Raw genomic sequence first — 27,425 nt, 5'->3', positions numbered from 1 at the left:
GACTTCCTCTTGATCTATAGGGTCCCGTACCTCAACGGTAAAAGCGGAACCGCTACAGCATCAGTTACTTCTCTGTCTGTCTCCCTGTCTGTGTCCGACTGTTAAAACCCCGTTTTCTCAGGAATGTGAATCTTGCCTGTATCGATATCGATAATAGGGAAAGAACGTCGAGATTCTCGATTCCAGGGATGGACGAAATATCTGCACATACAATTAAGTTCGTACGGATCCCTCGGTGCGCGAGTACTACTCGCAGTTATCCGGATTTTTATTCGATAACAATAATACGTACAGAAGGATAGAGCTTCAATGGGAAGCCCGTTGTCACTTACTATTGGCAATTTGTTTACGGAAGATTTGGAGGAGTGTGTCTTGAAGTCAGTATCATTGAAACCTACACCTTTTTTCAGATATATAGATGATATTTTGTTGCTTAGGTTCATGATAGTGAGAATTTAAATGGTTTCCTTAAACCAATCAGCCGGCCGCGGTGGCCGTGCGGTTCTGGCGCTGCAGTCCGGAACCGCGAGGCTGCTACGGTCGCAGGTTCGAATCCTGCCTCGGGCATGGGTGTGTGTGATGTCCTTAGGTTAGTTAGGTTTAAGCAGTTCTAAGTTCTAGGGGACTTATGACCTAAGATGTTGAGTCCCATAGTGCTCAGAGCCATTTGAACCTTAAACCAATCGACCTGGATATTCGTTTGGCAATGGAGGTGGAAAGAATAGTTGTTTTTTTCCTTCATGTCTTGGGCAGAAGAAAGGTTGGTGGTACGTTGAGACATGCCGTTTTTAGGAGGCCAACTCACACCGAATTGTATCTACAGACTGATAGTTGTCACAATCCGGCTCGAAGAGGAGTAGTAGTTCGTAGCTTGGTTCACAGGGCCCACGCCTTTTTTTTAGAATGGTTATAGCGCAAGACATATGAGATGTGTGTTGCGCTGTACCAAACGTACACCGCATGAGTAATGATAGCCTCGAGATGACAATAAAGTATGCGGCCTTCTTGCTTTATGCAGTCTGACATCTCCTGGAAATCTCAATAAAAATTAAATTAAACCTATACAGACGTGTAAATGTGAAGTCTAAAAAAAGGTACAAAACCAAGTATATTTCCGTCGACAATCTCGTAGCTACTACGACAGATAGCTATGAAACCAACAACTCTTCTGTATGATGTATTTTTGTGTTAAATATGTAAATAAATAACAATAAAAACACACAACTCGTCAATATGATGATTTTCTGTTAAATATGTAAATAAAATATGTATTTTAGCAGCTATAAAAGAGTAGCTACACAATGTAAAATGGCTCTGAGCACTATGCGACTTAACTTCTGAGGTCATCAGTCGCCTAGAACTTAGAACTAATTAAACCTAACTAACCTAAGGACATCACACACATCCATGCCCGAGGCAGGATTCGAACCTGCGACCGTAGCGGTCGCTCGATTCCAGACTGCAGCGCCTGGAACCGCACGGCCACTCCGGCCGGCGCTATACAATGTAAAAACATTCTTTGTAGTAATGGACATATAATACCATTAAGGTTAAAAAAAGGTTTCGTTCAATGATCGACGACTACTTTTATCTTTGTTGTTGAAGAATTAAGTCGCTCAGCTCTTCTCACTCACTAAATATTTGATGTACGTATTTCATTTCATAATATACGGTAAAAAGTGAATTTCTCCTGTTCTTATTCAAAACCTCTCCCTTCCTGTGGAAGTATTTAAGTGAAAAAAATTACGTAAAGCGAATTGTGTAGATGATTGACCATCTGGCGGCCATTACGTAATTTTCAATTAAATATTAAGTTAGCATTATAAATACTTTGAATATTTATACTAATTTTCAAGTATTAATATTTGAAAGTTCATTTTATCAGAAGTTTTACGGAATTGCATAGATAGATTTAACTGCAGTAGCAACAAGGCTTAGGTTTGCCTTATGATATCTTTCAGGTTGCAATTAAATCTATTTCTGTCAATGAAATGCTTAGTCTAAAACGAAACCAACTTGCTATCAATGAAAATTATTTATCATGAGTAAAACTCCTTACGCTACGTAGGTGGCCATATCGTCTCTCTCTTCGCAACAATTAATTTAAGGGCAATAACAGTAATAGTTTCGAGCTACTTCTGATTATCTTTCAGCTAACCGCGAGTTTAGATGTAATCAAACCATTACAAAAATGGTTCAAATGGCTCTGAGCACTATGGGACTTAACATCTGAGGTCATCAGTCCCCTAGAACCTAGAACTACTTAAACCTACATAACCTAAGAATATCACACACATCGATGCCAGAGACAGGATTCGAACCTGCGACCGTAGCAGCCGCGTGGTTCCGGACTGAAGCGCCTAGAACCGCTCGGCCACAGAGGCCGGCAAACCATTACAAGAAAACCCATTTTTACTAATATTTGTGCCTGCGTAGTAACATCTAATTATCGTCGGCGTATATTAAGCCGCATTTACGAGCGTGCAGAATATACGCAACGCCAACAATATATTAAACATCCTTTACCTTTTTTCCCAAAATTCCGATCACTTATTACGTTACATTAAAAAATCATAGCATTTTCAAACCAAAAAAGAAAGAGAGAGAGAGAGAGAGAGAGAGAGAGAGAGAGAGAGAGAGAGAGAGAGAAAGAGAAAGAGAGAGAGCGCGAGAGACGATATAGAAGGAAGCATTTCGAACGGGACTGGCCGTATTCTGCGGAAATATGATGTGACATGTGTTTTTCGACTACATCCTAAGAGTAGGACCCTTAAAGATCAGTAAAGGATTGTCTTCTGTTGCCTAAAGCGGGTGCCTACTGTATTCTTTGCGAGTTGTGGCGTGTCGTGTAATGTTCAAACCATCAGAACCATGAAGGACCAGTGTATTAAGCATATGCGTCACATAAGCTTACAAGAAATGAGCAAATCTGCTGTTGCAGAACGTTGCATCGTCCTGTGAAATATAACAACACAGAGATTCTGGCATGCACTTCGAATTACCGGGATTGCGCTATTAAGGAAGCGGCTGAAATTAAATTAGCAAGTGAACTTATGAACTGAGATGGAGATTTTTGCTTACATTCTGCGTGGAGTCCTGCTCGCTTCTTCGTCAAAAAACAGAGCAACAGAGTTAGTACTTCCTCATTCGTTGGTTATTAGTGTTCACTGTCGATAACGTCTGACGTCGGACATCTATGTTTGTGTGATGGCGCTAGTGTTTACTGTGTGTGTGTGTGTGTGTGTGTGTGTGTGTGTGTGTGTGTGTGTGTGTGTGTGTGTTATCTTTCAGCATTTTGCATACCGAGGTGTCAAATTCACCTGCACAGCACTTCCTTGCTACATTTGTGCTTTAAAAATGACAGGGTATCCACCTTTTGAAATATCGGCAGTTATAGAAGACGTCACTCGGCTACATCCCATATGTTATTTGTGTATAGACAGTGTACTGGACGGTTACTAGACGGTTATCACCGAAATAAACCAAAGTTGATGGAATAAACCATAGCCGAATAATTAAATCCAACGATGCTGAATCGAAACAAGTAATAGATGAGTTTTGCTGTTTGGACAGTGAAATAAATGACTATGGATGAAGTAGAGAGAATATAAAATGCAGACGGGCAATAAGACAGTTTCTGAAGAAGAGAAATTTGTTAACATCTGAGACAAATTTAATTCTTAGGAAGCCTTTCATGAAGGCATTTGTCTGGGGTTTAGCCCTGTACGGAAGTCAAACGTGAACGATTACAGCTCAGTTACGAAAAGACTAGAAGTTTTTGAAAAAAAAAATGTTCAATTGTTTGTGAAACTAAGGGACCAAACTGCTGAGGTCATCGGTCCCTAGAGTAACACACTACTTAAACCACCTTATGCTAAGAACAACATTCACAGATAAGATATCTGTATAGTGCGAAAAGTGGCAGTTGACCCTGAATAAAGAAAAGTGTAAAGTTATTCACATGAGTACTAAAAGAATTCCGCTAAATTTCGATTTCGCGATTAGTCACACAAATCTCAAGGCTGTAAATTCAAATAATACTTAGGGGCTACAATTACAAATAAATTTGAACGATCACATAGGAAATGTTGTGGGGTGAACATACCAAAGACTGCGGTTCATTGGCAGAACACTTAAAAGGTGCAACACGTCTACTAAAGAGACTGCTTACACTACGCTTGTCCACCCTGTTCTGGAGTATTGCTGTGCGGTGTGGGATCCGCATCAGGTTGGACTGACGGATGACATCGAAAGAGTTAAAAGAAGGGAAACTCGTTTTGTATTATCGCGAAATAGGGGAGATAGTGCCACAGACATGATACGTGAAACGGAGTGGCAATGATTAAAACAAAGGCGTTCCGTGTTGCGACGGGATCTTCTCGTGAAAATTTCAATCACCAGTTTTCTCCTCCGATTGCGAAATCAAAGGAGAAATGATCATGACGATAAATTTAGACAAATCAGGACTCGCACAGAAGAATTTAAGTGCTCGTTCTTTCCACGCGCCGTTGAGAGTGGAACGGTAGAGAGACAGCTTGAAGGTGGTTCATTAAACCCTTTGCCAGGCACTTTACTGGGAATTGCAGAGTAATCACGTAGACGTATATGCCCGAGGGAGGACTCATATCTCCGGCAGGAGGGAACGCGCAATCCGTGACATTGCGTCTCAAACCTCGCGGCCACTCCGTGTTGTTGAAATGTGAGGATACGGAGGAAGGCTGAAGATCAGATCGGTAAATCGCGTAACTAATGAAGAGCTACGAATAGAATTTGGGAGAAAAGAAATTTATGACACAACTTGAGTAAAAGAAGGAATCCGTTTATAGGACACATTCTAAGACATCAAGGGATCACCTGTTTAGTACTGGAGGAAAATGGGGGGATGGGAAGATAAAAATAGGGGCCACCGGAGAATTACAGTAATCATGTTCAAATGGATGTATTTTGCCGTAGTTATTCGGAGATGAAGAGTTTTGCACAAGATAAGAATAGCACGGATAGTTGCATCAGTCCAGACTATGGACTGAAGATCATAATAACACAAGTAGCGTAAGAACTATAAAATTCTATGTAATTAGGAGACGTTCTTGTTTGTTAACTCTGTGATTTCTGTATTATTATTCTCCTTATTAAATTTAATTAACCTAACTTACCATATGTGATCTTCCTGAATGAAGCAAGATGAGTTTTTACGAATCATTAATCCATACTAGAGAGTGGTCCCGTTCAGTAGACTGCTGAATGAAATTCGATGCACAACGCTTAGGGCGGATCGTCATCGTAGAGCCCGATGTCACGAGAAATATTTCTAATTTGTGGTTACAGAGCCGGCCGATTTGGCCGAGCGGTTCTAGGCGGTTCAGTTTGGAATTGCGCGACCGCTACGGTCGCAGTTTCGAATCCTGCCTCGGGCATAGATGTGTGTGATGTCCTTAGATTAGTTAGGTTTAAGTAGTTCTAAGTTCTAGGGGACTGATGACCTCAGATGTTAAGTGCCATAGTGATCAGAGCCGTTTGAACCATTAGTGGTTACAGAATGCTCAGAGATTTCCAAAATACAGGAATTTTCAGTGTATAGAGCAAAGACTACATTAATTTTCCCAATATGTTTGATCAGTTAAGTTTTTTAATCGTGTTACCTGTAACTTAGGTATATTGCATACCTACCGAGCGTTACATTATTTCGATCGCCTTTTTTCTTTTCTGTTGCGTATGCTATCAGTGTCTTACTAGATTTCCGTAGAAACTGGAAGCGCTGAACCGTCAAGTCTAGAAACTGAGTGAGGACATATAAAGGGCCGCGTATCCTAGGTAAAAGTTTCGTTCTGCATAGACATCCCCCCCGGTCTGTTACTTAAAAATAAACAGGTATACAGCAAAATGAAATTTTCAATCTTTAACCCAGCTTTTATTTGAAAATTTTTGATTGGTAACGTCACACGGAGGGACGTAACAACAATAATAAAATAAATACAAATTTATCACACAGCGCTAGAAAAGCTAAGAAGAATCGCAACACAAAACACATCAAACATCGCTTCAACACTTCGTCCAGCTTATATAAAAGATGTTTCTGTAATTGCTGAACAACTTTCGCGCTTATCAATAATAATAGAAATCTCTTGCCTTTGATCGTGATGAAGAACCTTCTGTTGAGTACAAAATAACGACAACAATTATATAGATTTTGTACGTTTGTGGGTGTAAACCGTGCTTGCATAGAAAGTAATTGCTTTATTTACACAAGGGCGCAAATGTTACGTGGTCAACAAATTTTTGTTGCTTGTAAGATACATTCCATATTTTGTATTGATACAAAATACGTAATGGACTGACACTGAAGGATGTGCGTTTCTAATTACGTGCAAAACAAACAGGGAACAAAGAAAAGTTGTCGGCTCCTAGTTTCTCTCTCACACATTCATTTATGTTTCTTTCCTAACAATGCTACCAGCAGTACCGGTGATCCTATCATTTACTACGCCATTTATGTAATGCACTAAAACTACCGACCTGTTGTTTTGGTGGAGTGCAACTCGGGTTGGGATGTATACTGATGCAACGTTTGTATGAGGTTGTTAGAGATGTGACGTTTCCTGTCTGACGCTGGCAAAACTAACGATGTGTATTGATGTCTGACGTTATCGACATTCTCGTTGCAGCTCTTGACGTTTCTGTCCGTGTCCTCGGAAACACAATATTTGCACGAGTGACACTAACGAGAAGCACACTACCTTTAAATTTGACAGTCAAGTAGAATCGTTTGAAAAGTCGGAGATGGATTGAGGACTTGGCACCTTAATGACAGCACTTACATTACGTACCATTTTGAGACGGGTAATTTCTTTTACATTTTACGCAGACTAGCGGTATTGTGAATGTGTGAATGAAGATATAATCTTAAGTATCGTATTAAGCAGAATACATAGGCCCATATACTGCATTCCGAGTCGTTGCTTCGTGGAACTATATCATGGTTATGAACGAACAGACAAACTTCGAAATATATGCAGTGATTTATTTAGTGCGTTATTTGGTCTTAAATGACAAAATTCGATTTTTTATTTCCTTATTAATCTTCAGTGCATTATAAATTGCTATGTCATTTGCTATTTTAACCAGAAGGATATGTCTTCGACGTGTATGCTGTATTCTTCATGTTTACGCACGGAATCTTGTTCTGTTGTTAACGTGTAAAAACAAGTTATTCCTCAGTTCCAATTTTCGATTTTACTGTGTATCACAATTTCAGGCTTTAATCTAATTTTTATCAATTGTGGATTCTTCCCCAATCATTTTCAGGCCAAGAGTGGAAGCATTTTCGAAACAGCTAAGTTTGTTAAAGTATGCCGTGCATGGCAAAATGGCGGTGCCTAAAACAGGCCACGAGGCAAATCTGGTGCACCACGGGCCATAGATGACTGGGGTGAACGACGGGTGCAGAGATGTGTACGGGCAAACAGACGTGCAACAGTTGAACAACTGACTGCCTAGACGAACAAGTGGCTACCAACAGCCGGCCGGTGTGGCCGTGCGGTTCTAAGCGCGTCAGATTGGAACCGCGTGACCGCTACGGTCGCAGGTTCTAATCCTCCCTCGGGCATGGATGTGTGTGATGTCCTTAGGTTAGTTAGGTTTAAGTAGTTCTAAGTTCTAGGGGACTGATGACCACAGGTGTTAAGTCCCATAGTGCTCAGAGCCATTTGAACCGTTTTTTGCTACCAACAGTGTCTCCTCAACGACCGTTCAGCGAACGTTGGTGCGTATGGGCCTCTCCAGTAGGCGCCATGTTCATGCCCGCATGCTAACTGCCATTCATCGGCGACTAAGGCTGAAATTTGCACGCCAGTGCCGCTATTGGACGACCAATGATCGGCGACAGGTGACCTTTTCAGATGAATAACTTACTACGCTCCAATCAAATACATAGCCGCTGGCGTGAACGGCGTGAAAAGTCTGAAAGCAAACATCCTACAAAAATTGTCGGAAGAGGCTAGGTCGGAGGAAGGCGGATTTGTCTCGTGGCCTGTTTTAGGCACCGCCATTTTGCCATGCACGGCATACTTTAACAAACTTAACTGTTTCGAAAATGCTTCCACTCTTGGCCTGAAAGTGATTGGGGAAGAATCCACAACTGATAAAAATTAGATTAAAACCTGAAATTGTGATACACAGTAAAATCGAAAAGTCTGGGGAATGTTTTCGTGGCGTTCCCAGGGTGATCTCACAATCCTGGAAGGCACAACAGGTGAACAAAACTATGCATCCCTTATTGGGGATCACGTCCACCCCTACACTCAGTTTGTTTTTGCTTGCCGCCGGCCTCTGTGGCCGAACGGTTCTAGGCGATTCAGTCCGGACCCACGCCGCTGCTACGGTCGCAGGTTCGAATCCTGCCTCGGGCATGGATGTGTGTGATGTTCTTAGGTTAGTAAGGTTTAAGTAGTTCTGAGTCCAAGGGACTGGTGACGTCAGATGTTAAGTCCCATGACCTCAGATGTAATGTCCCATAGTGCTCTGAGCCATTTGAACCATTTTTTTCCTTGGCACGAAGGCACCTACCAGTAGGACAATTCAGCGTGTCATACAGCTCACAGTGTACTTGCGTGGTTCAAAGAGCACCAGGATGAGGTTACCACACTCCTGCGACCGCCACACGCCCCGACTTCAAAAAACGGTCGTGAATCCGTTGGACCATCTGGTCGGGCTGTTCACGCTATGGATTCTCAGGCGAGAATCCCAGCGCAGCTGGCCACGGCGCTGGAGTCGGCGTGGCTGCACATGCCTCTCGGTACCTTCCAGAACGTCAATGACTCTCTTCCTGCATCTCTCGCAGCTGTTCGCGCTGCAGCAGTTGGTTATTCCGGTTTTGGACTGGTGATCATATTACAGTGACTGGTCGGCTTATTTTAGCACTGTGGTCTTTCCCTCTGATAATCGTTTACGCAATTGTATCAGGGGGATAGCTCCATAATTTTTTCACATTGCAATTATCACAGTTGACTTCGTTCTCAATATTTGTGATAGTGAGAGATTCTCTAATGTCTCAAAGAGAATATTGGAAGTCACAAATGAAGATTAAAAAGTTGTTACTACATTGTAGACATCATTTCACATAGCACACACAAGCCAGCTGTAAGGTTTTCACAATGGCACAATTATATCTCAGTACATCTTGTACTAAGTAGAAGCTGCAGAACACACACACACACACACACATACACACACACACAGCGTCTGGAAATAAATGTAGAGGTGAAATGATAATTAAATCGACACCCTAGCTGCAAACAGGCGTTATATACGAGGTGCATTCAAGTTCTAAGGCCTCAGATTTTTTTTTTCTGATTAACTACTCACCCGAAATCGATGAAACTGGCTTTACTTCTCGACGTAATCGCCCTGCATACGTACACTTTTTTCACAACGCTGACGCCATGATCCCATGGCAGCGGCGAAGGCTTCTTTAGGAGTCTGTTTTGACCACTGGAAAATCGCTGAGGCAATAGCAGTACGGCTGGTGAATTTGCGGCCACGGAGAGTGTCTTTCATTCTTGGAAAAAGCCAAAAGTCGCTAGGAAACCAGGTCAGGTGAGTAGGGAGCATGACGAATCACTTCAAAGTTGTTATCACGAAGAAACTGTTGCGTAACATTAGCTCGATGTGCGGGTGCGTTGTCTTGGTGAAACAGCACACGCGCAGCCCTTCCCGGACGTTTTTGTTGCAGTGCAGGAAGGAATTCGGTCTTCAAAACATTTTCGTAGGATGCACCTGTTACCGTAGTACCCTTTGGAACGCAATGGGTAAGGATTACGCCCTCGCTGTCCCAGAACATGGACACCATCACTTTTTCAGCACTGGCGGTTAGCCGAAATTTTTTTGGTGGCGGTGAATGTGTGTGCTTCCATTGAGCTGACTGGCGCTTTGTTTCTGGATTGAAAAATGCATCCACGTCTCATCCATTGTCACAACCGACGAAAAGAAAGTCCCATTCATATTGTCGTTGCACGTCAACATTGCTCGGCAACATGCCACATGGGCAGCCGTGTGGTCGTCCGTCAGTACTCGTGGCACCCACCTGGGTGACACTTTTCGCATTTTCAGGTCGTCATGCAGGATTGTGTGCGCAGAACCCACAGAAATGCCAACTCTGGAAGCAATCTATTCGACAGTCATTCGGCGATCCCCCAAAACAATTCTCTCCACTTTCTCGATCGTGTCGTCAGACCGGCTTGTGCGAGCCCGAGGTTGTTTCAGTTTGTTGTCACACAATGTTCTGCCTTCATTAAACTGTCGCACCCACGAACGCACTTTCGACACATCCATAACTCCATCACCACATGTCTCCTTCAACTGTCGATGAATTTCAATTGGTTTCACACCACGCAAATTCAGAAAACGAATGATTGCACGCTGTTCAAGTAAGGAAAACGTCACCATTTTAAGTATTTAAAACAGTTCTCATTCTCGCCGCTGGCGGTAAAATTCCATCTGCCGGACGGTGCTGCCATATCTGGGACGTATTGACAATGAACGCGGCCTCATTTTAAAACAATGCGCATGTTTCTATCTCTTTCCAGTCCGGAGAAAAAAAATCGGAGGCCTTAGAACTTGAATGCACCTCATACATCATTGGGGACATGTTGAAAATGTGTGCCCCGGGCGGGACTCAAACCCGGGATCTCCTTCTTACGTGGCAGATGCTCTATCCAGCTGAGCCACCGAAGCTACAGAGGATAGTGCCCCTGCAGGGAGTTGTCCCCTGCACGATCCCCGTGAGACCCACATTCCCAACATGTCCACGCCACTACATTCATAGTGCGCCTAATAGAAGTTTGCCCATCACACTCATCACTCGTGGAAGATTAATCTACCAAGTCCCGTAAGAGTTGGGGCATAGCGTGTGTGTTCACACAAGAAGGTCAATGGCCTGGTAGCTATATTTTAACTATATATGAAGGTAGCATATTTTCCAGAAAGAACAGATACCACTGATGACCGTGCAGCTTCTCTAGAATGAAATGATAATTAAATCGACACCCTAGCTGCAAACAGGCGTTATATACATAATTGGGGACATGTTGAAAATGTATGCCCTGGCCGGGACTCGAACCCGGGATCTCCTGCTTTCATGGCAGATGCTCTTGTGCGAACGCACACGGAATGCCTCAACTCGTATGGGACTTGGTAGTTAATCTGCCACGAGCAACGAGTGTGATATGGGCAAACTAGGAATGCAGTGGTGTGGACACGTTGGGAATGTGGGTTTCACGGGGAGCGTGTAAGGGATAAGTCCCTGCAGGCGCACTATCGTCTGTGCCCTCGGTGGCTCAGATGACGGTTAGCTACCCTCTGTAATAAAAAAAAACTGATCAACAGACAATCTGAACGGTGTCATGAGACGTCCGCCGCGAACATATACAACGAACAAAATAGAATAAAATTAGAAAGCCGACACGGTAGCACGGAGTGTTCGGTCAGAGAGTTAGCTGCCCTCTGTAATAAAAAAAAAACTGAGTTAATCGCTCAACAACGAACTTAAACGGATGTCTTACGACGTCCACTCCTAGCAGATGCAACGAACAGAAGCGAAAAAAATGAGATTTAAAAAGAAATAGTTAGAGCATCTACCATCTAAGCAGGAGATCCCGGGTTCGAGTCCCGATCGGAACACACATTTTCAACACGTCCCCAATAAAGTATATAACGCCTGTTTGCAGATAGGGTGTCGATTTAATTATAATTTCATTCTAGAGAAGCTGCGCGGTCATCAATGGTATCCGTTCTCCCGGGAACAGATACTATCTTCATATATCAATGTAGAGGTCTATATGTTACTCATCACTCGAGTTTTATTTTTCGGCCATACAAAAAGTGACGCTAAGCATATAACCGCTACGCTCTCGCAATTGTCCTATTCGTCTGCAGGAAGCCTGCCATTGACTTGACAAAGCGCTTGTGGACGTAAAGAGATTCAGTGAGTGGGAAAGAGAGAGAGAGAGAAAGAGAGAAAGCGTGACAGATGAACGTAAATGAATAAACCACGTGGCACGCTCTGGCTATCTGTTACGGCGGAAAGGTGTCGCTAAACTGCCGTTTAATTTCCTCCGGCAGCTATCAGTCAGCACAGCGTCCAGTGAAAATGGGCGCAGAGGACACTGAAAAGAGTAAAAAGCGCGGTGCAGCGGCGATAAATGGCAGTGCAGCAGTGCTGCATTGTTCGGCCCTGTGACGGCTGGGGCATCGCTGGTGAGTGGACGCTATGCGCTGAACGCCAATCTCCCCCTGCGTGGACGTGCTCACAAATAGCCGGAACTCGGGGAGATCATCCTCTGTAGCGACGCACCTGGCCGGTAATCAGTGACGGCGGAAATAGCCGCAGCGACACAATCTGTTGTGCAGCTGGCAGGCGCGCAGAACGACGCTAGGCGCTACATAGCCACCAACGTGCGCTAGATACAGCTCTAACTAGTGTCTGAAGTGTCGGTGTTGATAAGAACTATGATGCAATGTTTTTTTGTTTTTTTTTTCGGTCAAGCATGCCGTGTCCGAAGGAACAGGCACTGTGGCGGCTACAACCGCCATGAAATACAAGAAATGACAACCATCAGCTCTATAATGGAATGGCGACAGTAAAAATTTGTATCGGAACGGGTTTACCGCTTTAAGCGAGCGATCGCATTAACCGCTTTGGCTATCCGTTCCCGACCCACTTTATGTCAAGTTATTTCTAGGGACTTAGAATCTGACAATTCAGCTATAAAAAATAGAATTTGTTGTAGCTAGTTACTGTTTCAACTGTTAGCAGGCATGAAACTTCCTGGCAGATTAAAACTGCGTGCCGGACCGAGACTCGAACTCAGGATCTTTCCCTTTCGCGGGCAAGAGCTTGGGTAGCTCAGATGGTAGAGCACTTTTCCGAGAAAGGCAAGGGTCCCGAGTTCGAGTCTCGGTCCGGCACTGTTTTAATCTGCTAGGAAGTTTCATGTCAGCGCACACTCCGCTGCAGAGTGAAAATCTCATTCTGGAAACACCCCTCAGGCTGTGGCTAAGTCATGTCTCCGCAATATCCGTTCTTTCAGGAGTGCTAGTTCTGCAAGGTTCGTAGGAGAGTTTCTGTAAAGTTTGGAAGGTAGGAGGCGAGGTACTGGTAGAAGTAGAGCTGTGAGGACGGGGCGTGAGTCGTGCTTGGGTAGCTCAGATGGTAGAGCACTTGCCCGCGAAAGGCAAAGGTTCCGAGTTCGAGTCTCGGTCCGGCATACAATTCTAATCTGCCAAGAAGTTGCATATCAGCGCACACTCCGCTGCAGAGTGAAAATCTCATTCTGTTAATAGGCATTCTATATAGAAGGCACACAGCATTTCAGCAATTGATAAGGTATGTGATGGACCAGTGCAACAGCGATATAGGGCTGTGGGATTTTGGCGTGTTCAACACAAGTGTAATCTTTGGTCGTGATCTCAAAATACTGCCATTTATCTGAAGTCTTACATTTATAAGATCTCCACCCAGTAGTGGCCGGCCGAAGTGGCCGTGCGGTTAAAGGCGCTGCAGTCTGGAACCGCGTGACCGCTACGGTCGCAGATTCGAATCCTGCTTCGGGCATGGATGTTTGTGATGTCCTTAGGTTAGTTAGGTTTAACTAGTTCTAAGTTCTAGGGGACTAATGACCTCAGCAGATGAGTCCCATAGTGCTCAGAGCCATTTGAACCATTTGAACCACCAAGTAGTGAACTTTACACACAAATGATCTACACTGCACAGTTGTAAAAGTTTCCTAAAGGAAATGTTGTTTCGTTGACTCCAAAAGTGGCTTCCCGTCCTTCACGGAACCAAGCAAAGATTAAAGGCTTATCTGCGAAGGGTAGCCACCACAAGGAATCAAGTAAACCAAAGACTACGGTTCTCTCAGACGCCAAATAAAAAAGCCACTATGTCGTTTTGCACTTTAATGTCTTTTTGGGATATTTTCCTCTACATTCATTTGCTGAAAAATATAAAATCGAAAGAAGGTGTTATACAGGTGCAGGGGACATGCAAATGGTGAGGTGTTCTCTTGTCTTCTATTTCAGGACGACATTGTTCCAAGATGGATTACATTTCATAATATATTACTACTTTTATTAGTTTCAAATTGATATTGTAGTGTTTATTGAGTTTCACATTTTAGAATATTTGTTAACATCATTTATTTCAATAAATAACTGCAATGAGTCAACATTCGACGACCTTGTACAATTTACAGCATGAAAATGTGTAGGCCTATGTGTTACGTTAATAAACTAAAGCCGGCCGGAGTGGCCGTGCAGTTCTAGGCGCTACAGTCTGGAACCGAGCGACCACTACGGTCGCAGGTTCGAATCCTGCCTCGGGCATGGATGTGTGTGATGTCCTTAGGTTAGTTAGGTTTAAGTAGTTCTAAGTTCTAGGGGACTGATGACCACCGATGTTAAGTCCCATAGTGCTCAGAGCCATTTGAAACATTTGAGCTACCCAGGAAAACTAGGACAGAAATAAGCACGAAATTTTATGAAGTGACGCAGGTGCCTCGTTTGCTGTACGACTGAGCAATGAGTGACGAATATAATACAATTAGATAACAGGGATCAGAAATTATATTCTTGAGATCTATGAGAGACTGCCTGGAGCAGGACAGATTTAAAAATAACGATTTGCTGAGAGAACTGACTGTTTTTATAATGGAAGATAGGATCATCAAAAATAAAGTTGGCTCTCATACCTGAACAAAATGAAAGAAGGAAGAATCCCGAAATATTTATTGGTTTATTTATTTTTTATATACGCCTAATGGTGAAAGCTGACAAAATACACCTTGGAGAAATGTCCTTTGTGACCGCAACAGGCTAATCACTTCTTAAAGAAGAAGATTAGTGAACATGTAATTCTTTGGCAATATATTCTTCTGCTGAGTATAGGTGAGGTGATTCTTATATAAGAGTTTCTATCTGAATTGTCACATACGATGAACATACCTGTAGGCTAATTTGTTTCTTCAATGTATTCAGTAAGGACGTCATGTTTGTATAATTAATAACGCTTAGATACACAACGCTATGGGAGCGGGAACACAGGTTTTGTTGCTGCTTACACTTTACTTTAGAAGAAATTGGTTTACATTTCGTTACCAGCGCAAAGGTAACAGCTCAACATCCCCGCTGTAGAGTACTTGCAAGAGCAGACGGAAAAACTTTCCGGTAATCGTTCTCCCAGCCAGCTCCAAGCGACGATTTTTCACTCGGCAGCCGGGGTATCGCCAATAAATTATATTTCGTCAGACAAAAAGAATCGTGTTTCTTTAGCGTGTGGCGTCATCGATCAAGTTCAGCAACGCACCTGGGTGCTCAAGGAGCCCCGCAGATTTTGTTTGCTGAATATGGAAGATAAATCACCAGGGCGCGCCCGTATCAACACTTCTGCCCCACCCTCTACAGCCGTTCCTCCTGCCCTCTGACCTGAGTAACCCCATCCTTTTCTCTCGCTCCCTCCCCCCTCCCTCTCTCTCTCTCTCTCACTTTCTCTCTCTCTCTCTCTCTCCGTGCGTGCGTGTGTGTGTGTGTGTGTGTGTGTGTGTGTGTGTGTGTGTGTGATCGCAACGTGTGAGAGGAAGTTTTCGGCTCGTAGGAAGCGAGCTGCACATGTAACCCAGAAAGTATAAACCTCACGTACCGTTAGAACACTGTAAAGAAGAGAGGAAGATTAAAATTTAATGTACCGGCGAAGGCAAGATAGGTCGTTAGAGATGAAGCCCAAGCTCTCAAGCGAGAAGGATGGGGAAGGATATGCACAGTGTCCTTTTCAATGGAATCATACCACAATTTGCCTTAAACCTTTCACGTAAATGCTGCAAATCCTGCATCGAGATGGGCACACGGAGATTTGAACCGCCTCACTCCCGAACGCGAGTGCAGTGTCTTGGCACTGCTCCAACCAGCACAAGTAACAGTAGTAGTAGTAGTAGTAGTAGTATTCATACTGCAGTTAAAAAGTAAAAATAAACTACAATAAAATGAACTATAATTCATGTTCAGGGTGAATCAGAACTGCACCGATAAAATTTCGTAGGCTGTCTAGGGTATTTTGATGAAAGGGACTGGTACCTCGTTAAAAAGTAATAAAGTAGTTATGATTTATTTGGCTTCTTATCTCCACTCTTCTTTCTGTGAGCATACCTTGATAATAGTCAGTAATATACAGGGTGTTCAAGAGGTCTCTCTGCAGTGCCGTTTGATTGTTAGCCGCGCGTACCGTATGCCGCAGTGAATATACCGAAATGAAACTCAGTGAAATACAACTTATTAATTAATTTATTGAATATTCATATTTACTTACAAATTTTCACATTAAATATTGAAAGTGCCCCCACCCCCCTGTTGTTGAATACACAATTCAATTCGTCTAATCATGTTTCCAAACACAAGCTACAACATTTATTCTGCAACAGAAACAGTGAAAGTGGATATGGCAGTTTTCAATTCATCGATGGATTTTGGACGGTAGTTATAGACAGTTGCTTTCGCTGCACCCCAGAAGAAAAAGTCAGTTGGCGTTAGGTCAGGCTATCGTGGAGGCCAAAGTCCCCTTTAAACTATGCGATCACCAAAACCATCAGCAAGCAGAGACATTGAAACGCGAGCTGTATGCGCGGTGGCACCATCTTGTTGAAAATAACAGTTCAGTATTTCACTTAAGACAACTTCTCCTATGAATGGGTACAGAATATCACTGCATTTTCGTTTTTACAGCTGTGTGGGCCGTTCCGACACTAACATCGATTTTCTGGGCGAGTTTTCTTACTGACTTGTTCGGACTCATGGACATTTTATCAGAAATATCGTGAGACAAAATGTTAGGACGACCACTTCTCCGTGCATCTGTCACTGAACCCTTACTTCGAAATTTGTTAGTAAAATCTTGCACAATATCGCGATGTGGGAATGTTGTCTCCGGGAAAACTGAATTAAATGTTTGACGAACTGAAACTGTGTATTTACCGCCAGATTTGAGCACTTGTTTGACTAAAAACATACGTTCTTCAATGGTTAGCATTTTAACAGTGACAAACACGAAACAAACGAACAAAGGAACTAAACTGAAACGTTCACGTTAACACGTAACGAAGCATACCAACGATACTACTGACGCTGGCTGAGATAAACGAAACAGTGGAATTCCACTTGAAGCGAAGTAACCCAGGTAGGCGAACAATCGTACGGCACGCGCGGTTGACAATCATACGGCATTGTGGAGAGACTTTTTAAACACTTTGTACAATCATCAAAACAATACATAGCAATGCAACGACCTCCAGACGCAAATGTGCGGTTGGCGGCACTGTGGGTGTTATGTGGCGTTTAATGCCCAAGTTGTCAGATAACATGCTTTATAATTTAATATGCAGATCCTAATAGTCAGTAAAATCAAACCATCAACAGTGCAAGCAATATTCGTTAGTATCAGTGATTGCACAGCTAATTATTGGGTTGATACATAAGTATGCAACATATACACATAACAGAGACATTAGCCATCAAAAACGTCACGAAAGAGACGCAGTAAATATTCCAGAATTCGAATCAAGAACAGATGCTACCATGAGTAACTTAGAAGTAGATATTCTCGGAGTAGTGAAGCAACTTAAATAGAAACAAGTCTTCCGGTCCAGTACAACGATTAGGTTTCTTTCAGAGTATGCTGATGTAATAGCTTCATTTTTCTTAATAATCATATACAACCACTCGCTATATGAAAGAAACTTACCCAATATTCAAGAAAGGTAAAGTAGGAGTAATCCACTAAATTACGGGCCCATGTCATTAACGTCGATATGCAGCAGGAGTCTGGAACATACATTGTGTTCAAACATTATGAGTAGCCTGGAAGAGAACGGTCTATTGACACACAGTCAACACGAATTTAGAAAATATCTTTCTTGTGAAACACAACTAGCTCAACTAGCTCAAATGAAGTTTTGAGTGCTTTTGACAAGGAATTTCAAATTGATTACGTACTTCTACATTTCCAGAAGGTTTTCGACATTACTACATAAACGGCTTGTAATGAAATTGCGTGCTTGTGGAATATCGTCTCATTTATTCGACTAGATTCGTGATTTCCTCTCAGAGAGGACACAGTTCGTAGTAACTGACAGCAAGTCATCGACTGAAACAGAAGCGATTTCTGTCGTTCCCCAGAGTAGTGTTATACGCCCTTTGCTGTTCCTTATCTATATAACGATTTGGGAGACAATCTGAGCAGCCGTCTTCGGTTGTTTGCAGATGACGGTGCCGTTTATCGACTAATAAAGTCATCAGAAGATCAAAACAAACTGCAAAACTATTTAGAAAAGATACCTCTATGCTGCGAAAAATTGAATATTGACCTTAAATAATGAAATGTGTGAGGTCATCCACGTGACTCCTAACAGGAATCCGTTAAACTTCGGTTACGTGACAAATAAGTCAAATCTAAAGGCCGTAAATTCAGCTACATGCCAAAGAATTACAGTTACGAACAACTTAAATTGGAAAGAACACACAGAAAATGCTGTGGAGAATGCAAACCAAATACTGCGTTTTATTGGCAGGACGCTTAGAAAATGTAGCAGATCTACTAAAGAGACTGCCCACACTACGCTCGTCCGTCCGCTTTTCGACTACTGCTACGCGGTCTGGGATCCCTACCGTATAAGATTAACGGAGTACATCTAGAAGGTTCAAAGAAGAGCAGCACGTTTTGTATTATTCCGAAATAGGGGACTGAGTGTCACGGAGACGATGCAGGATTTGGGATGGAGATCACTAACGTTTTTCGTTGCGGAGGAATCTTCTCACGACATTCCAATTACCAACTTTCTCCTCCGAATGCAAAAATATTTTGTTGATGCCGATCTACATAGGGAACGACGATCATTATAATAAAATAAAGGAAATCAGAACTAGCACGGAAAGGTATAACTGTTAATTTCTTCCGCGCGCTGCTCGAGATGGGGATAATAGAGAATTATTGTGAAGGTGCTTCGATGAACCCTCTGCCGGGCACTTAAGTGTGATTTGCAGAGTACCCTTGTAGATGTAGATGTAGATATTCTTCTTCACTATTTACAACAGTCTGAGAACATTGAAGTAACTTTTCGATTCCGTGACTATAAAAATCACATGGTTTTGAGGTGAGGTGAAGAACGCGTCGAACCAAGTTCAGAGCCCATTTCCATCCGGAAAGGAAGTGCCTTAAAGGCTGTTCAGTAGAGGCCAATAAAGATGAAAGTCTGAGGGCGCAAGATTAGGTGAATAAGGTGCTTGTGGAATGACTTCCCAACCCAACTCCTGTATAACGTTTTTTGTCAGTCTAGCAAAGTGCGGTCGGACGTTATCGTGAAGTACCATAGCTTTACGCAGACTTCCTGATCGTTGTTCTCGAATTGCGTCTGCAAGACGTCTCATTTATTGACAATAAATGTCAGCAGTTATGGTTACATGTCAGAGACGCAATTCGTAGAACACCACACCGTCGCCGTTCCACCAGATGCATAACATTGTCTTCTGTGCGTGAGCGCAGCTCATTGTAGGGGTAGCTACTGCTTTGTTTGGGCTCAACTACTCCTTTCTTTTCATTACGTCACCGCAAAAACACCATTTCATATCACCAATAAAGATCAAGGGTAGAAATCGTCACTGTCGTTCACGATCCAATTAATGATGAGCAAGCACAGATGCAGATATGAGTTTTTGTAGTTCTGTTTTAGAGCATGTGGTGCCCATACACCCGATTTCTGAACCTCCTCCACTGCGTGCAAATGTCGCATGGTGGTGGAATGATCATAATTCATCACATTAGCTAGTTCTCACGTACGCTGACTTGGATAATTGTGGATTAATGCGTTTAAGAGATCTTCTTCAAATACCGAATGTCTTCCTGAAAGTGGAAACTCACTAATGCCAAAAAGGTCCTCCATAAAACGAGAAAACCATTTTCTTGCTCATGCTCTGTCCAGTGACGTTATCGCTATATATAGCATAAATGTGTTTGGCTGCAGCCACTCCTGTCACCCATCTCTTAGAAGATTATGTCGGATATATTCCGACTTCTCCACTTGACGCTCTATTTTCTAGCGTCCGCAGCCCCACTTACTATTGCCAGATGACAAAATGACAGTATGTAAACTCAAACAGAAATAGTGAACTGCAAATAACAATAACAATCGATTAATAAATCCGTAGCAGCAGGAATACCAACAAGTAAAAGGTAAACGGTATGAACTTACGTACAATCGTACTACACGACTGGCCATTAAAATTGCTACACCACGAAGATGACGTGCTACAGACGCGAAACTTAACCGACAGGAAGAAGATCCTGTGATATGCAAATGATTAGCTTTTCATATCATTCACACAAGTTTGGCGCCGGTGGCGACACCTACAACTTGCTGGCATGAGGAAAGTTTCGAACCGATTTCTGATGTACAAACAACAGTTGACCGGCGTTGCCTGGAGAAACGTTGTTGTGATGCCTCGTGTAAGTAGGATAAATGCGTACCATCACGTTTCCGACTTTGATAAAGGTCGGATTGTAGCCTATCGCTAATGCGGAGTATCGTATTGCGACATTGCTGCTCGCGTTGGTCGAGATCCAATGGCTGTTAGCAGAATACGGAATCGTTGGGTTCAGGAGGGTAATACGGAACGCCGTGCTGGATCCCAACGGCCTCGTATCACTAGCAGTCGAGATGACAGGCATCTTATCCGCATGGCTGTAACGGATCGTGCAGCCACGTCTCGATCCCCTCAGTCAACAGATGGGGACGTTTGCAAGACAACAACCATCTGCACCAACAGTTCGACGACGTTTGCAGCAGCATGGACTATCAACTCGGAGACCATGGCTGCGGTTACCCTTGACGCTGCATCACAGACTGGAGCGCCTGCGATGGTGTACTCAACGACGAACCTGGGTGCACGAATGGCAAAACGTCATTTTTTCGGATGAATCCAGGTTCTGTTTACATGATCATGATCGTCGCATCCGTGTTCGGCGACATCGCGGTGAGCGCACATTGGAAGCGTGTATTTTCATCGCCATACTGGCGTATCACCCAGCGTATCACCCAGCGTGATGGTATGGGGTGCCATTGGTTACACGTCTCGATCACCTCTTGTTCGCATTGACGGCACTTTGAACAGTGGACGCTACATTTCAGATGTGTTGCGACCCGTGCCTCTACCCTTCATTCGATCCCTGCCAAACCTTACATTTCAGCAGGATAATGCACGACCGCATGTTGCAGGTCCTGTACAGGCTTTTCTGGATACAGAAAATGTTCGACTGATGCCCTGGCCAGCACATTCTCCAGATCTCTCACCAATTGAAAACGTCTGGTCGATGGTGGCCTAGCAACTGGCTCGTCACAATACGCCAGTCACTGTGGTATCGTGTTGAACTTGCACGGGCAGCTACACCTGTACACGCCTTCCAAGCTCTGTTTGACTCAATGCCCAGGCGTATCAAGGCCTTTATTACGGCCAGAGGTGGGTACTGATTTCTCAGGATCTATGCACCGAAATTGCGTGAAAATGTAATCACATGTCAGTTCTAGTATAATATATTTTTCCAATGAATACCCGTTTATCATCTGCATTTCTTCTTAGTGTAGCAATTTTAGTGGCCAATAGTTGATTCGGTGAGGGAGTTTCGTTATTTCGGCAGCCCTGCAGGGGCTGTTAGCTGCCCTGTGGAAGGGGAGTTAACTGGAGTGTCGTTGTAGTGTTCGGTGCTGAAAGCCGTTCTCTGCACATGTAGGACAGTCTGCCCTGTATGCGCAACAGGAGTGTGTGAAGAGGCTAGGCAGCTAGCTATAAAAACTGCATTGTGCAAGAAAGAAAAAGGAATCCAGTTCAGCTGGATGAAAATCTGAAGACCAGATGGAAACGTGATACTTTCTACTGTGGGAGCAGCCACTGAGCTCTGGTGTGCCTTGCTGGAATGTTTCTACAAACTAAGGGGTTTTCTGACTGGATCTTAGTAATTCTTTCTGGAGAAGCGGCGAGTTCCCGTGTGCATGGTGTGTAGGGCTTTTGATTCGGCATGACTGCAACTCTTGTCACGTAATGGGAGAGATTTTCTGCCATATTCCCATTGCCGTAGATACTGATTAAGCATGACGAAGTCCAGAATAGTAGAATGAAATTATATCATTGGTCAGAACTCAGGAGCTCCACTGCAGCTGGCAGATGTGATTCCTATGTTGGCAGAACTAGCTAAGTTACTGAAAGTAAAGTGAAATGATATTTCGCTTAGGGACGCCACAAACGACACTTGCCCCAGGGCGTGAGGCACAGATGCTGAGAGCCATGTCATCAACTTGGAGCTGAGTACAGAGACCGAGCTGAACTTACAATTTTCAGCCACCACTGTCCGAGTCTTCAACAGACTCACAGCTCAGTAGTGGTAAGCACACATTTACATTGTAGCGAACGAGACGGAGGGGCTCCAAAGTTCGTAGACCTCATTTTCACAGCCACTTAATTGCACCCATCATGCAATTTGACAAAACTATTGGCTCTCATTGAAGCTTCTCTGGGACCATTTCTTTAAATCACTAACCTTTTTCGCAGTCATTGGCCATATCTGTGACAGTTGCATTTTATTTACACACGTGTCCACTCACCGGTGCCAAGGCATTGGAATCCCTTGTCCACTTATTAGATGTTTATGCACATTATCCAGAGAGTAAATCAATTTGTTTTATATCTTACGGTAAACCAAATTCGAATAGTAGCCACCAGTTTCCTTTCCTTGTTTGATGGCTCCATTCATTAATATTTCTATGTGAGGTGCGGTACCCACACTTTCATGCTAAATTGAGTCACCTCTAGTAAATTAAACTTAATAAGACATCCAATGTGTGACTTCGTTTGTTTTAAATTTTCATGATCTTGTACGAAGCTTCCCTTCCCCGCAAGTCACCGTGGATCGGATCTGTAGCTCTTAGGGCTACGCTAAACACTTCAAACGCCTCCTCATACAGGAGCAGCTCACCATAACGTCGTTGTAATGGTCTTGCGTTGCATTCAGTGAACCTACACATGGGGCGCATATTGGCCAGCTCTTCTTCAGTATACCTGTCTTTATTGTTGTGTAAGACTGTGAAGATACGACTAATACTGCTGGAGAGAAAAGAAGATAAATGCAAGATTCAGGGCTCAGAGTGAAGTGGGCTTTACTGATTGTCAACGGCAGACACCATGAGTTAATGAAATTAGTATATTTTACTTTATTTTTTTATTTATTTTTTCCCCTAAGGGATACGAAGAACTACTGTTGACATCTACACTGTTGTGCTGATTCTTTCACTGTAATGTATAGAGGAAAATAATTGAGGGTAACGAATCAAACGAAATACAATTACTCTGTAACGAGCCACCAGAGACCACCGTTACCTTGTATCAAAATACTCAGAAATATCCCTGGACAACCTACGAACATTTGTAGTGGGGTTTGGGCTCACCATGTATACAGACATTTGTTTACTTAGCACTCCGTTTTCAGGCCACAAGTGGCCCATCGGGACCATCCGACCGCCGTAACATCATCTGCTGAGAATGCGGATAGGAGGGGCGTGTGGTCATCACACCGCTCTCCCGGTGATGATGGTTTTGTTTGACCGGAGCCGCTACTATTCGGTCGAGTAGCTCCTCAATTTGCATCACGGGGCTGAGTGCACCCCGAAAAATGGCAACAGCACATGGCGGCCCGGATGGTCACCCATCCAAATGCCGACCACGCCCGACAGCGCTTAACTTCGGTGGTCTGACGGGAACCGGTGCATCCACTGCGGCAAGGCCGTTGCCTTTTCTTACTTAGAGTCCAGTTTTATAAGGATGTGGCATTATAGTATGAACAGAACTGGCAATCGCTTGAAGTATTCTAGGAATACCTAATAAAACTTTAATAAGTATAACCGGATAGGTATTAGAGATTGCATCCACCTTGAATACAAGGCCAGCCTGTTAAATAAAGCGCAGCCTCATTCCATATTTTACTAGTGTTCCATAATTTTTCGTTTATTCTTGCTAATATTTTAATTCATCATTTAGAAACCAGTGTCACACTGTTTATTGATTTTTCATCACCCAGCACGGCACACACAACATACGAACACTACATCCATTACGTTTTGTACTATAAAAGGCTAGTGCTACACTGTTCATTCATTTTTCAACACCATTCATTGACACACTGTAGATAAACAGTCAGCTGCCATCGAGACCATGATCATATACTTCGGTGTTAGGAACTCAATGTTACTCGGTGTTACGTTCGAAGTCAGATGTGGACAGAAAAAGTTTTTATCACTTCCACTCATACATTTCCAACTAGCTATAAATGTTGCAGTACACTTGAGATTAACGTATAGATTTTGCTAAGATTGGTGGGATCTTTACGTTTGAAGGTTGTGCCCCGAGACAGGTACTTCGTGTTTGTGCAATCACAGAGTGCACTTTTGGAGTATATATATATATATATGTATATATATATATATATTCATTTCTGCGACATCAGTATCTTCTCAACCAGTCAGATTTAGGGAGATTCACGGTTTACAAAGAAATAATGAAACAAACAAAACTAACTTCTAGTATACATTTAAGTACGCAGCTGATAATATCTATTATTCCATTATCGTGAGAATGACGAAATAATTATAGAATGAAATTTTCACTCTACAGCGGAGTGTGCGCTGATATGAAACTTCCTGGCAGATTAAAACTGTGTGCCGGACCGAGACTCGAGCTCAGGACCTTTGCCTATTCGCGGGCAAGTGCTCTACCGACTGAGCTACCCAAGCACGACTCACGCCCCGTCCTCACAGCTTTAATTCCGGCAGTACCTCGTCTCCTACGTTCCAAACTTCACAGAAGCTCTCCTGCGAAACTTACAGAACTAGCACTCCTGGAAGAAAGGATATTGCGGAGACATGGCTTAGCCACAGCCTGAGGGATGTTTCTAGAATGTAATTATCACTCTACAGTCCCGAGTCCCGAGGTCCCGAGTTCGAATCTCGGTCCGGCACACAGTTTTAATCTGCCGGGAAGTTTCAGTAAAATAATTATTTAGACCTATAAAACGCTTTCAATTCCAGCACTGACAGTAACTTAAACTGCTAAGAGAGAACCTAAATTAAAAGCTAACAGGCGATTCTCTCATGCTCCATGAACGTAGATAACCCAGTGTATTCGTAAGCCGATCCAATTGGTAAATCCATTTCCTTAAGTGTGTTAACGATTTTTTCCAAAATGCCCGTACTGCAATTGTACGAATACTATTTGAATAAATCAGTAAAAGTAGACCAACATTATAGTAACATGATTTTTCAACCAAATTATTTTTAGAACGTATCACTTTATTCTGAAATAATTTTTTTCTATATCGAGAGAACTTGTTAACTGAATGTGAAACTCATATAGATCTGTTTTAAAAGTATGATATTTCTCCTTATTTTGCAGCTATAAAAATAAATTGCTCCCTGGGGGTCGTTTGAATTTATGGCGACCATAAAGGAATTGCCTTACGCCTGCAATTATGCATACTTCTTAATCTGATCATGCTTCCTGGAGGCAAAGAAGAAAGGAAGAGAAGTTTTTATTACGAGGTGGTAAAATTGTATTGGCAGCAAGGTTATAATTTCAGCAGCAGTGTGTACACATTAACGATGGTTGTTACGTACGTCTTTCAGACCTTCCTGAGGCAAATGCCTAGTCCGAGCTTGTGGTACAGCTAATGACCTCGTTGTCCGCGGTACGTTATACTCTAACCTTACTTCCTTCCTTCATATCGTAACATCAGCTGTCAAGTCCGTTATGAACTCATTAATCGCAACTGAATTCTTGACTTTTCATTCTATTTTAATTAAAATACTGGCTTCAGTGTATTCGCCTTATCAGTGTAGGAGTTCGTGGCGCAAAGAAAGCCCTTTTCACAGCGCTCCTCTTTACGGGCTATTCAATTCGCCAAGTCCTTGTGGTTCTGCTCTGAATCAGGCTCCCACGAGTTCTGTAGCTATTCACAACCAAATGTAATGACTCTGTAGGTACCATTGTCAAATAGTCAATGGCGTAATCCAATTTTCCAGTGTATCCTACATCTTTGTTAGTTTTTTACTCGAAAAGGCGTGAGAACTGACCATCTGTGAATCTTATTCTCTTTTGGAGGCCAAACAAATTTTTAGGTCATAATGGCGCTTTCTTGTTGTTTTTGTGGGTGGTTCACTGCTCTTACATCATGGGACGACCGTTGTCTATACCTGCTGACCTTTTCAAATGCACATTTAACCACAGTGACAGTATTTTATGTCTGTTGCCTGATTTGTCTATAGTATACTAACAGCGATCAGCCCTTGCTTTGCAAAGGGCAGCACTAGGTATCTTTGATCATATTACTGACGAAGCGGTAGTAAATTATGTACACAAATCTTCCTTGTGATCAGCCTGTTTATTAGAGGAAACGTATCAAAAAGCCTAAGGTATTTCATGAGAGATACGGACTACATTAATTTATAATATGTATATAATAGGTTAGTGCATAAGTTCGTAGCATTTTTGTTTTGAATCTTATTATTTCAGTTGCTATGGATTTATTTATCGACTGTCATTTTTTATTTCTACATCTACATTGATACTCCGCAAGCCACCCAAAGGTGTGTGGCGGAGGGCACTTTACGTGCCACTGTCATTACCTCCCTTTCCTGTTCCAGTCGCGTATGGTTCGCGGGAAGAACGACTGTCTGAAAGCCTCCGTGCGCGCTCTAATCTCTCTAATTTTACATTCGTGATCTCCTCGGGAAGTATAAGTAGGGGGAAGCAATATATTCGATACCTCATCCAGAAACGCATCCTCTCGAAACCTGGCGAGCAAGCTACACCGCGATGCAGAGCGCCTCTCTTGCAGAGTCTGCCACTTGAGTTTATTAAACATCTCCGTAACGCTATCACGGTTACCAAATAACCCAGTGACGAAACGCGCCGCTCTTCTTTGGATCTTCTCTATCTCCTCCGTCAACCCGACCTGGTACGGATCCCACACTGATGGGCAATACTCAAGTATAGGTCGAACGAGTGTTTTGTAAGCCACCTCCTTTGTTGATGGACTACATTTTCTAAGCACTCTCCCAATGAATCTCAACCTGGTACCCGCCTTACCAACAATTTTGTACTTCATTGTGCTGTTTCAGTTAACATATTGTCATTTTGCCATTTGAAGATAATGAGTGGAGCTGTGGACGCTGGAAAATGGAGTACAAGATGGAGAAATCTGAATGTTTACGACGTATTCTTCTGTCTGAATTCGATAGAGGGATGGCAGCAGCTGTGGCAGCCAGAAATACTTGCGCTGTGTATTGGCAAAATAT

General features: G+C 43.0%; 1 protein-coding gene and 1 pseudogene across 1 annotated transcript in view; one reads left to right on the top strand and one right to left on the bottom strand.

Annotated features, from left to right (window-relative positions):
* Positions 1-27,425, top strand: part of LOC124620114 (inactive dipeptidyl peptidase 10-like) — a 1,175,439-nt gene that overhangs the window by 143,885 nt on the left and 1,004,129 nt on the right. The gene's annotated exons all lie outside the window — the stretch shown is intronic.
* On the bottom strand, positions 23,751-23,868 carry LOC124620397 (annotated as a pseudogene).

The sequence above is a fragment of the Schistocerca americana genome, chromosome 6 (genome assembly GCF_021461395.2).
Source record: "Schistocerca americana isolate TAMUIC-IGC-003095 chromosome 6, iqSchAmer2.1, whole genome shotgun sequence".
Classification (NCBI taxonomy): domain Eukaryota; kingdom Metazoa; phylum Arthropoda; class Insecta; order Orthoptera; family Acrididae; genus Schistocerca; species Schistocerca americana.
Note: the sequence above shows the minus strand (reverse complement) of the source record. Positions and strands in the feature narration are given on the sequence as shown.